Here is an 11,837-nt window from a genome sequence, read left to right on the forward strand (position 1 = left end):
AGCCATTGACCACTAATATAACTGCCGCGGCTGTGCTGGGGAGGGGAGTTGAGGAGAGTCGTCAGCCGGTTGGGAGAAAAGCACAGCAGGCAGCAGCACGTCATGTGAATCCAGCCTCCAGTGAGACTGTAGTGGTACGACTCCCCTACCTATAGCTGCGTGGGTGTTCCTTTTTGGCCTCACCATGTCCTGTGTTCTTATGTGGGGAGAGGGACCAGAGATCCTGCATGCCACCCCACACGACAATCACATATATCTAAGGCAAAAGAAGGGAATGGGAGATGACGTCATAGGAATGACGGCAGCGGGGCGCTCTTTCTGAGTTCTCCTCCGGATCTTATTACAAACGGGACCTATAACCCATCAAAGAACTCTTTGGTCATCACACAGAACAGCTAAGAGACTCGTGGAAGGATTACTTGAACGTGCGCTAATTGGGTGAGCAAGGGAAGGAAGGAAGGGAGCGGAGTGAAAATGCGCGGGCCTGCGGCGGGGTCCCGGCCAGCCGCGGCGGCAGCGAAACCGCGGTGGCACCCGCAGTTCCGGGCATACACGGGATCCCAGGACAGAACAGAGAGCACAGAAACCAGGAGATTGGCCCTTTCCCTGCGTCCCACGGCTGATTTCTCCCACCAGGAGGGCGGCTAGTGGGCCCTAGGGCTGACAAAGAACACAGACTCCATAACTGGGCCCCTCCCCCCACTCTTCCAATCCTACCCCCGCCCTTCCAGAGATTTAAACTGGCCCCTGAGCTGAGGAGTAGTGTCAGATTACAGAGGAGCCAGTAGTAGTGCTCAGGCTCTGGGAAGACTGACAGGCAGCCCTGACTCAGGGAAGAGGCTGGGGAAGAGTGTGATTTTGGCTGGGCTAGGAGAGAAGAGACTCCTCCACCCCCAGCCACCACCTTTTCTGGGCTGCGAGAAGAGGGTGACGCGCGGTTGGACTGGGACAGACAAGGACCCTCCATCCCCAGCCCCCACCCTTTCTGGCCTGCCTAGGGTGGGGCAAGTGCTACTGCCCAGACACTCTCAGGGATCAGCAGTAAGCGGCAGACGCAGCTCTGGGCTTTCAGCAGCTCAGAAATCTCCCGCCCGCACCCCCCCATACACACACACACTGAAGAAGTGCCCTAAGACTCAAGAGTACTGGACACGGGGCTGGTGGTGCTACTCTCAGTGTGCATATGTGCAGGCAAGGGCAGAAACTGCACTGATTTTGTAAAAACTATCATCCAGACCCCTCAGGCCCACGCATTTAAATATACAGTCCCAAAGTCACTCTGGGCACCAGGTGACCGGCTCTGCCTGCGCAATAAGCAGGGGGCTCTTTGGTACAGCAGAGGACAACCTGGACATTACTTGGTGGGCTTAAGACAAGACTGGCGCTGCTTTTTGTTTTGCTTTGTTTTGTTTTGTTTTGCTTTATCTTTATATCTTTGATATCTTTTCCTGTGTCGAGTGGGGGTTATCAGGTGTTTTTACATGTGAATGTATTTGATTTTTTTCTTTGTTGTTGTTGTTGTTGTTGTGCTTGGTGATTTGCTTTGTTCTGAAACTGCCCTACCAGGGCCCAGCTTAAGAGGCACAAGATTCAACATATCCAGAGGCCAACTCCAGAGCAAACCAGAGTACTACTGGGTTTGACCTACAAGTCACACACCCAGAGGGAATTCTCTGCAGGCACTAGAGCCCATAGAGGCCAAACCACATTTAAGTGGTCAACCCTCACGCAGCAGAACGCCCTGCGGTGGGCAGAGCCCAGTCTCACAACGAGTCAGCCTAGGAGTTAACCCCACCTACTCACAAGCAAAAAGCAATTAAAGATCTTCTTGAACAGAACAATATACACAACACAAGAGTCACATTTGGAGCACACGCAGAGGAGAAGAACGAAGTAGTGCAAGTCAAATATAAAGAACACATACTACATAAGATAACCTAGCAAGAACTAAGAACTCTAGAGGATCTACCTAATACATCAAAGCAAACACAGAGAGTCAGCCAGAATGGGGAAACAAAGATACACGTCCTAAATAAAACAGAAGAAACCTCCACAACTGGAACCAAACGAAGCAGACGTAATCACCCTTTCAGAGACAAAGACTTCAGAACACTGGTGATAAGAATGTTTAAGGAGCTTAGAGAAGACATAAAGAAGGATGTCGAAATCATAACGAACAACCAGTTAGAACTAAAGAACACAATTACCGAAATTAAGAACTCACTTGAAGGAATTACCAGCAGGTTAGATGAAGCAGAGGATCGAATCAGCGACTTAGAAGACAAGGTAGCAGAGATCACCCAAACGGAACAACGGAAAGAAAAAAGAATAAAAAACAATGAGGATGGCTTAAGAGACCTCTGGGATAACATCAAGCGCAACAACATGTGCATAATAGGAATACCAGAAGGTGAAGAGAGGAAGCAAGGGATTGAGAACATATTTGAAGTAATAATGTCTGAAAACTTCCCCAACCTGATGAAGGAAACCAACATACAAGCCCAGGAAGTGCAGAGAGTTCCAACCGGGATAAACCCAAACAGGTCCACACCAAGACACATTATAGTTAAAATGGCAAAGCTTAAAGACAAAGAGAGAATCCTAAAAGCAGCAAGAGAAAGACAGAGGGTTACATACAAGGGAACTCCCATAAGACTATCAAATGACTTTTCTACAGAGACATTGAAGGCCAGGAGGGAGTGGCAGGAGATACTCAAAGTGACGGAAAACAAAGGCCTACAACCTAGATTGCTTTATCCAGCAAGGCTATCATTTAAAGTTGATGGAGAGATAAAGAGCTTTCCAGAAAAAAATAAGCTAAAGGAATTTATTACCACCAAGCCAGCATTGCAAGAAATACTAAAAGGACTTCTGTAAATAGAGGAAAGATCAAAACAACCTAACTACAAATTTAAAACTGGCAATAACTATGTACCTATCAATAATCACTTTAAATGTAAACGGATTAAATGCTCCAATCAAGAGACTTAGGGTGGCTGAGTGGATAAGAAAGCAAGACCCTTGTATATGCTGTATACAAGAGACTCACCTCAGAACAAAAGACACACACAGGCTGAAAGTGAAGGGTTGGAGTAAGATATTTCATGCAAATGGAAATGAGAAAGAAGCTGGAGTTGCAATACTTATATCTGACAAAATAGACTTTAAAATGAAGAACATATTAAAAGATAAAGATGGGCACTATATAATAATAAAGGGATCGATCCGACAAGGGGACATAACCCTAGTAAACATCTATGCACCCAACATAGGAGCACCTAAATATATAAAACAGGTACTGACTGACATAAAGACAGAGATCAACAGTAACACTATCATAGTAGGGGACTTCAACACACCTCTGACAACAAGGGACAGGTCTTCCAGACAGAAAATCAATATGGAAACAACAGCCTTAAATGATACATTGGACCACTTGGATTTAATCGATATTTTCAGAACATTTCACCCCAATGCTGCAAAATACACGTTTTTCTCAAGCGCACATGGAACATTTTCCAAGATACACCATATGTTAGGCCACAAAACAAGTCTTGATAAATTTAAGAAAATTGAAATCACACCAATTGTCTTCTCTGATGACAATGCTATGAAATTAGAAATGAACTACAGGAAAAAAAACTGGAAGACACACCAATTCATGGAGGCTGAATAACTTATTACTAAATAATGAATGGGTCAAGCAGGAGATCAAGGAAGAAATCAAAAGATATCTCGAGACAAACGAAAATGAAAACACGACGACCCAAAATCTATGGGATGTCGCGAAAGCAGTCCTAAGAGGGAAATTCATAGCTTTGCAGGCCTACCTAAAGAAACAAGAAACATCACTAATCAGCAGTTTATCTTCACACTTAAGGGATCTGGAAAAGGAACAGCAAAATAAGCCCAAAGGGAGCACAAGGAAGGAGATAATAAAGATCAGAGCAGAAATAAATGAAATAGAAACCAGAAAAACAATACAAAAGATCAATGAATCCAAGAGTTGGTTCTTAGAGAAGATAAACAAAATTGACAAATCTTTAGCCAGACTCATTAAAAAAAAGAGAGAGAGGACCCAAATTAATAAAATCAGAAATGAAAGAGGAGAAGTGACAACGGACACCGCAGAAATACAAAAAGTTTTAAGAAATTACTATGAGCAACTATATGCCAACAAATTTGACAATCTGGAAGAACTGGACAATTTTCTAGAGGCTAACTCAACCTTCCAAGGCTAACTCAAGAAGAAACGGAAAACCTGAATAGTTTGATTACCACCAGGGAAATTGAATCAGTAATCAACAATCTCCCAACAAACAAAAGCCCTGGACCAGATGGCTTTACAGGTGAATTTTACAAAACGTTCAAAAAAGAATTATCACCAATTCTCCTCAAGCTCTTCCAAAAATCCAGAAGGAGGGAAGACTCCCAAACACTTTTTACGAAGCCACTATCACCCTGATCCCAAAATCAGACAAAGACACCACAAAAATGGAAAACTACAGGCCGATATCTCTAATGAACATAGATGCAAAAATCCTCAACAAAATATTAGCGAACAGAATTCAGCAATACATTAAAAAGATCATACACCATGATCAAGTGGGATTCATCCCTGCTATGCAAGGGTGGTTCAACATCCGCAAATCAATTAATGTGATACACCACATTAACAAAATGAAAAATAAAAATCACATGATCATATCGATAGATGCAGAAAAAGCATTTGATAAAATCCAACAGCCATTTATGATAAAAACCCTTAAGAAAGTGGGAATAGAGGGATCATATCTCAACATAATAAAGGCCATATATGACAAACCCACAGCTAACATCATACTCAATGGGGAAAAGCTAAAACCATTCCCCCTAAGATCAGGAAAAAGGCAAGGTTGCCCACTATGTCCGCTTCTATTCAACATAGTGCTGGAAGTTCTAGCCACAGCAATCAGACAAGAAAAAGAAATAAAAGGCATCCAAATTGGTAAGGAGGAAGTAAAATTATCATTATATGCAGATGATATGATACTATATATAGAGAACCCTAACGACTCCACCAAGAAGCTATTAGAGCTGATAGACGAATTTAGTAAAGTAGCAGGATACAAAATTAATATTCAGAAATCAGTTGCATTTGTATATACCAATAATAAAACATCAGAAGGAGAAATTAAAAAAACAATCCCATTTACAATTGCTCCAAAGTCTATAAAATACCTGGGAATAAATTTAACCAAAGAAGTAAAAGATCTGTACTCAGAAAATTATAAGACACTGAAGAAAGGAATGAAAGAAGATATAAATAGATGGAAACACATATCATGTTCACCGATAGGAAGAATTAATATAGTTAAAATGTCCATACTGTCTAAGGCAATATACATATTTAACGCAATTCCTATCAAACTACCAATGACGTTTTTCACAGAATAGAACATATAATCCTAAAATTTATATGAGACCATAAAAGACCCCGTATAGCTTCAGCAATCTTGAGAAATAAGAACAAAGTGGGAGGTATAACAATACCTGACTTCAAATTATACTACAAGGCTACAGTAATCAAAACAGCATGGTACTCTCATAAAAACAGACACATAGATCAATGGAACAGAATAGAGAGTCCAGAAATAAATCCATGCCTATATGGCCATTTAATCTACGACAATGGAAGCAAGAATGTACCATGGGGTAAAGACAGTCTATTCAATAAATGGTGCTGGGAAACCTGGACAGACACATGCAAAAAGATGAAGCTGGACCACCTCCTTACACCATATACAAAAATAAATTCAAAATGGCTTAAAGACTTAAATGTAAGATCTGAAACCATAAAATACCTAGAAGAAAATATAGGAAGAAACTTCTCAGACATTACCCGGAGTAAGATTTTTACTGATATATCCCCTCACGCGAGGGAAGTAAGAGAAAAAATAAACATGTGGGATTATATCAAACTAAAAAGTTTTTTTCACAGCAAAGGAAACCATCAATAAAACAAAAAGGGATCCTACTGAATGGGAACAGATATTTGCCAATGATATATCTGTAAGGGATTAATATCACAAATCTATAAAAAAACTCACTCAACTCAACTCCAAAAAAACAAACGACCCAATTAAAAAATGGGCAGAGGACTTGAAGAGACATTTTTCTAAAAAGGACATACAGATGGCCAACAGACATATAAAGAAATGCTCAACCTCACTAACCATCAGAGAAATGCAAATAAAAACCACAATGAGATACCACCTCACCCCAGTCAAAATGGCTATCATCAATAAATCAACAAACAACAAGTGCTGGCGCGGATGTGGAGAAAAGGGAACGCTTGTGCACTCTTGGTGGGATTGCAGATTGGTGCAGCCACTATGGAAAACAGTATGGAGGTATCTCAAAAATCTGAAAATGGAACTACCCTATGATCCAGTAATTCCACTCCTAGGTATCTATCCGGAGAAATCCAAAACTCCAGTTCAAAAATCTTTATGCACTCCTATGTGTATTGCAGCACTATACACAATAGCCAAGACATGGAAAAAACCGAAATGCCCATCGGTAGATGACTGGATTAAGAAACAGTGGTACATTTATACAATGGAGTATTACGCAGCCATAAAGAAGAAAGAAATCTTACCATTTGCAACAACATGGATGGACCTAGAGAACATTATGTTAAGTGAAATAAGTCAGACAGAGAAAGATAAGTACCATATGATCTCACTTATATGCGGAATCTAAAGAAAAGAATAAGTGAATGAACTAATCAGAAACGGTTTTGGAGACAAAGAGGAAAAACTGAGGGTTGCTAGATCGGCGGGGGGGTGGGGGTAAAGGGGAAGTTGAGGGGATTAGAAAACAATCAGTAACCACAAGATGGCCACGGGGTTTGAAAATTAATCTGGGGAACGTAGTTTAGTGGTTACCAGAGGGTAAGGGGTTGGGGGGTGGGAGATGAGGGTAAGGGGGATCAAATATATGGTGATGGAAGGAGAACTGACTCTGGGTGGTGAACACACAGTGTAATTTATAGATGATGTGATACAGAATTGTACACCTGAAATCTATGTAATTTTACTAATAATTGTCACCCCAATAAATTAAAAAAAAAGAAGAAGAAGAAGGGCATGGGTCCCATTTCAAGGACCTGTGATACAGTGTTGGACTTGAGTCCAGATGTTTCTAACACTGGGTTATTTTCTGAGCACTCAAGACACGGATATAACCCATGTGCGTGTCTCTAAATAATTTTGTTTGTCCAAATAATTTGAATTCACAATCTATTTATAGATTTGCCATCTGTCTACTCCTTGTTTCTACTGGAATTGCACACATAACTTTATCATCCTCCTTCTAATCCCAAGGATTCAACTTTCTTGGTCTCTGTTAAGAGTTTGCAGATGGGCTAGCTTCCACAAAAACAAACTGATGTGAGTATATTACCCACGGATATTGTAACGCCCCCACTAACCTTGTCACACACCTCCTCACTGTTCACTGCACATGGCTATTTAATATTTACCATGCATAACTACAATAAGATCTGAACCCCCCCACACACATGACTACGGCTTCCTTAGAAGCTATTTCCTTCAGTGGATGGGGCTTCCTTCCATCGGTCTGAGAGAAAAATTTTCTGAGAAGGACGCTACAGAATGGTAAATTCCTCATAGCCAATCTATGTGAATCCCAATGTTTCCTTAGCGACTAGCAGAAAGTTCCTACATTTGCTGCATGCTTCTCAGAAGTCAATCACAATGCTAGAATTCATTGCAGATCAGATCAAGACAGTGGTTTCAACTCTCAAAGCCTACTCTGACTCAGGTGCACGTGCTCCTGATACGTTCTCAAACAGAAAGCAAGATTCTCTGAGAATGCAACCCAGAGAGGCACTTTTGGGAGGAGGTTAAAGGCATGCAGGCAAAGGCTGCCTGCTTCCTCACAATGCCTAGACCAGTGAGAAGGAAAGGCAGAACTTTAAAACTCCCCAGAGCGGATGAAAACCAATCAAACCTTCTCCAGTCATACCCCCCAAAGCTTTGGAGTTGAGCAACTACAGGTCCTTGTCTTTGACCTTGAAGAAAATCCTTAATAAACAAACCCCAGGACCAGGGCTGCATTACTGATGACACAATACTCCCTGAGCACCGCTGGGACCCAGAGTAGTTTACTTCCTTGATTAACTTGGCTCTTGACTTGTTTCCTGATTTTTATTATGAGGGGGCCTTAGGGATTCTTTAGACCATGGAAATAGAGCACAGAAAGTTATATGTGCTGTTAAATGAGGGGGTTGGAGCAAAATTGTCTCTAAGGGTCCTCCAATTCTGACATTTGAGGATTCTGAGTTTCTGTTCCATAATTTATTAGGGAAACCTATGTGGGTGGATGAGGTAAGATCAGGGTGGGAAACTTGATTTTTGCCAGAGCCAACTGACAGATTCCAGCAGAGAAAGAAATGCTTTGGGCCACAAAGATCTGGAGCAGCTCAACGGTCCTTGGGGTTTATCCCTGGAGGGGGAGACCCTGGACTTCCACCTCTCTAAATGGAGACGTATTCCCAGGCGTCCTATTAGCAATGTGACCTTGCTCAATGCCAACAGTTGGAAATGGACAAGGACTTCTGCTGAGCTGAGACCCCCACATGTCATAGGAAAGGGACGACCGGAGCTGAAGGAGGAGGAAATCATGATTATCTATCTCTGGTTTCTCTGAACATCAGGCATTCATTTCAAAAGAAAGTTGAGAGCAGAACGCTATCTGGGAGGTTACTGTAGGGCCAGGACTAGGCTGAGGTGAGGTGAGAGAGGCACTTGCCTCAGGGACAAACCTCAGGGGGCACTAAAAATCTCAGTAATATAAATAAGGTAAGTAATATTTTAATGTGTTATTTTTAAAAATCAAAATTAATGCATAAAAATCCATGATGAACAAAACGTCAAAAATTGTAATATAGAGGATCAGTAACAGTGTCCTGCCAAACCATAATGGAATTTGAGACAAAAGGAAAACTTGGTAAGACTGATTTTATGGCAGTAACACTTTGTGGGAGATTGCCGAGGCAGTATTTAGAGAATGTATTGTCCTGCAAGCCTGTACAGTGATTTAAGTCCCTGCCTAAAGAAATTAAGAAGGGAAGAAATCAAACAAGTTTAGGAAAGCGGAAATAAAATTTGGAGCAAGGAATAAAACAAAAACAAAACAAAAAAAACAAACAAACGAAAAAAAAACAGAGCAAAGTTTCACTTAAACCTAAAAAAAATCAGGGGTAAAGAAAGGGGTATTGCAGTGTTTTCTCTCTTGCTTAACATAATAATACATCCTTCCAAACAAAAGCTCCTATTAGATTAAAACAGGAACCACACAAATTTGCCCCTGTTAAAATTCTACTTGAAAATAGTTCTAATAATTAAAGAAGAAAAATAAGTAAAAGGTAGAAATAAAAATGCCACTTGGGCAAATGTTACATTTGTACATTTACGAAAATCAAATCCCCAAATACCGGAGATTATAAATGAAGTGTGCAAAGGTATAGGATAGAAGACACCAGTGAGCTGTGAGAATTTGCTATCAACTAAAATAATCCCAGCTGCTTTCTCCCCAGCTACGCAGAAACATGTAAAAAGTTCAGCAGTACCACTGCAGTGAAGTCTCTGTGACGTCAGAACATGAAAAACATCTAAAAATCTATTGAGTTTCTATATCCTAGAGCCTCCCAGCCAGAAAGAGCAGAGTCTAATTGCCATAGTGACAATAATATTAAACACTTGGGTATAAACGAAGGCAAGAAATGACAGTTACAGAGCCCTTACGAGTGCCAGACACTACTAGGGGCTTTAATTCTTTCAAAAACCTCATGATATGGGATATGGCTTCTTGTTAGCTGCTTTTACAGATGAGAAATTAGGGACTCAGGTTTAAAGGCCTTTTTCACGGTCATTTGGCCAGTAAGTGGGAGAGTTGTGATTCAAACCCAGGTTTGCCTCATGTAAAATACTATGTTTCTTTCCATTCTATCATACTATCTTCCTATTGAGTCAGAATCCTTGTTTAGTAAAAAACCATAAAACATGAATGAGAACAATAAACAAAAATAGATAAATTTAAAAATAGACCATGATCCTGACCAGTATAACTAAATAAAACAAGAGTCTCTTATTCAACATGTAGGTTTCATACAATGCCAATTTAAATTGTTATGGGATATTTCTTTTCCCCCAAGGTATTTATTAAGTGCAAAGGGAAACATTGTGACTCTACAATGGACAAACCCACCAGTCACATCTTAATTAGGTGATCAAGTTTAACATCACCAATAGACATTGATATCATGTGTCTCCCAACATGATGTCAAGAGAAGGACATGTCACCTGTATAGTATTCTTGCCAAAAACGTCTTAACTCCAGTGCAATCATGAGAACCCGTCAGATAAACTCAAATTGAGGGACAAATTTGAGGTATTTCTACAAAATACCTGGCCAGAATTGACTGCAAAGAGTCACAAGGGAACGTTTCAGGGTTATGGAAATGTCAACTGTATACCTCCATAGAGGAGGTGTCTAGTACAGGTAGGTGTATGTATACGTTTCTCGAGACTCATCAAACTGTACACTTACAATTAGTGAATGTTGTTCTATCTAAATTATATCTCAATAAAGTTTGTTGTAAAACATAGTTAAACTTAATAAATACCTGCAGGAAACAACAAATTTCCCTTCCACTCTTCACAAGTTTCTTTGCTCTTCTACCTCTCTAGAAAGTCTCTCTGTAATTTAGCAAGTCTTTCTGCCTCTGGACCCTGAGCCACCCTTAACCTGTAGCCCTGCTTCCGGCTCCTTCCACTTGTCTGTGGTGGCCCAGAGCAGGACCTTGGAAGCTCCTCTTTAGGAAATCTTCCCTCCCACGTCCCAGCTACATATCCAAGGTGAGGATGCTTCTAGCTCAACTCCTCTTGTCATGAAGTCTCCTCCTCAGAAAAGCCTGCCTTCGCCATCCGATCTCCCACAGTTTACTCTTTATTACATGATCCTGTTTTACTTTCATCATTCTAATTGATATGTCCTTTTTTTAAAAAATATATTTTTATTAGTTTCAGGTGTACAAAGCAACGTATAATAATAGACATGTAAACCCCTCATAAAGTGATAACCCACCCCCCATGCTACTACCCCTCTGACGTCTTATATAGCTGTTACAATACCATCTAGTATCTTCCCTATGTTGTACTCCACATCCCGTGACTATATATACCTATATAGTTAGTTATAGTTGACATTCAGTATTATTCTACTTCAGCTTCAGGTGTATAGCACAGTGGTCAGGCCTCTACACAGACTAGGACGTGATCCCCCCGATAAGTCCAGTGCCCATCTGGCACCTTACGTGAACCTTACAACATTGTTGATTATATTCCCCATTCTGCATTAACTACCAATTTGTATTTCTTAATACCGTCACCTTTTGCACCCCGCCTCCAACCCCACTCCCATCTATCACCCTGATAGATCTAGTACCTATCTGGCACCATACCTACTTATTACGATATTATTGACTATGTTCCTTATGCCGTACCCTACATCCCCATGACTACTGTGTAACAACCAATTTGTACTTCTTAATCCCTTCCTCTTTCACCCATCCTTAACCCCCCTCCCATCTTAAAGAAGTCCCTCTAAGATTCCTTGGTATACTGGTGTGGTGGTGATGAACTTCTTCATCTTTTTCTTGTCTGGGAAGCTCCTTATCTGTCCTTCAATTCTAAATGACAGCCGTGCTGGGTTGAGTAATCTTGGTTGTATGTCGTTGGTTTTCATCACTTGGAATATTTCCTGCCAGA

Source organism: Rhinolophus ferrumequinum, chromosome X (genome assembly GCF_004115265.2).
Source record: "Rhinolophus ferrumequinum isolate MPI-CBG mRhiFer1 chromosome X, mRhiFer1_v1.p, whole genome shotgun sequence".
NCBI lineage: Eukaryota > Metazoa > Chordata > Mammalia > Chiroptera > Rhinolophidae > Rhinolophus > Rhinolophus ferrumequinum.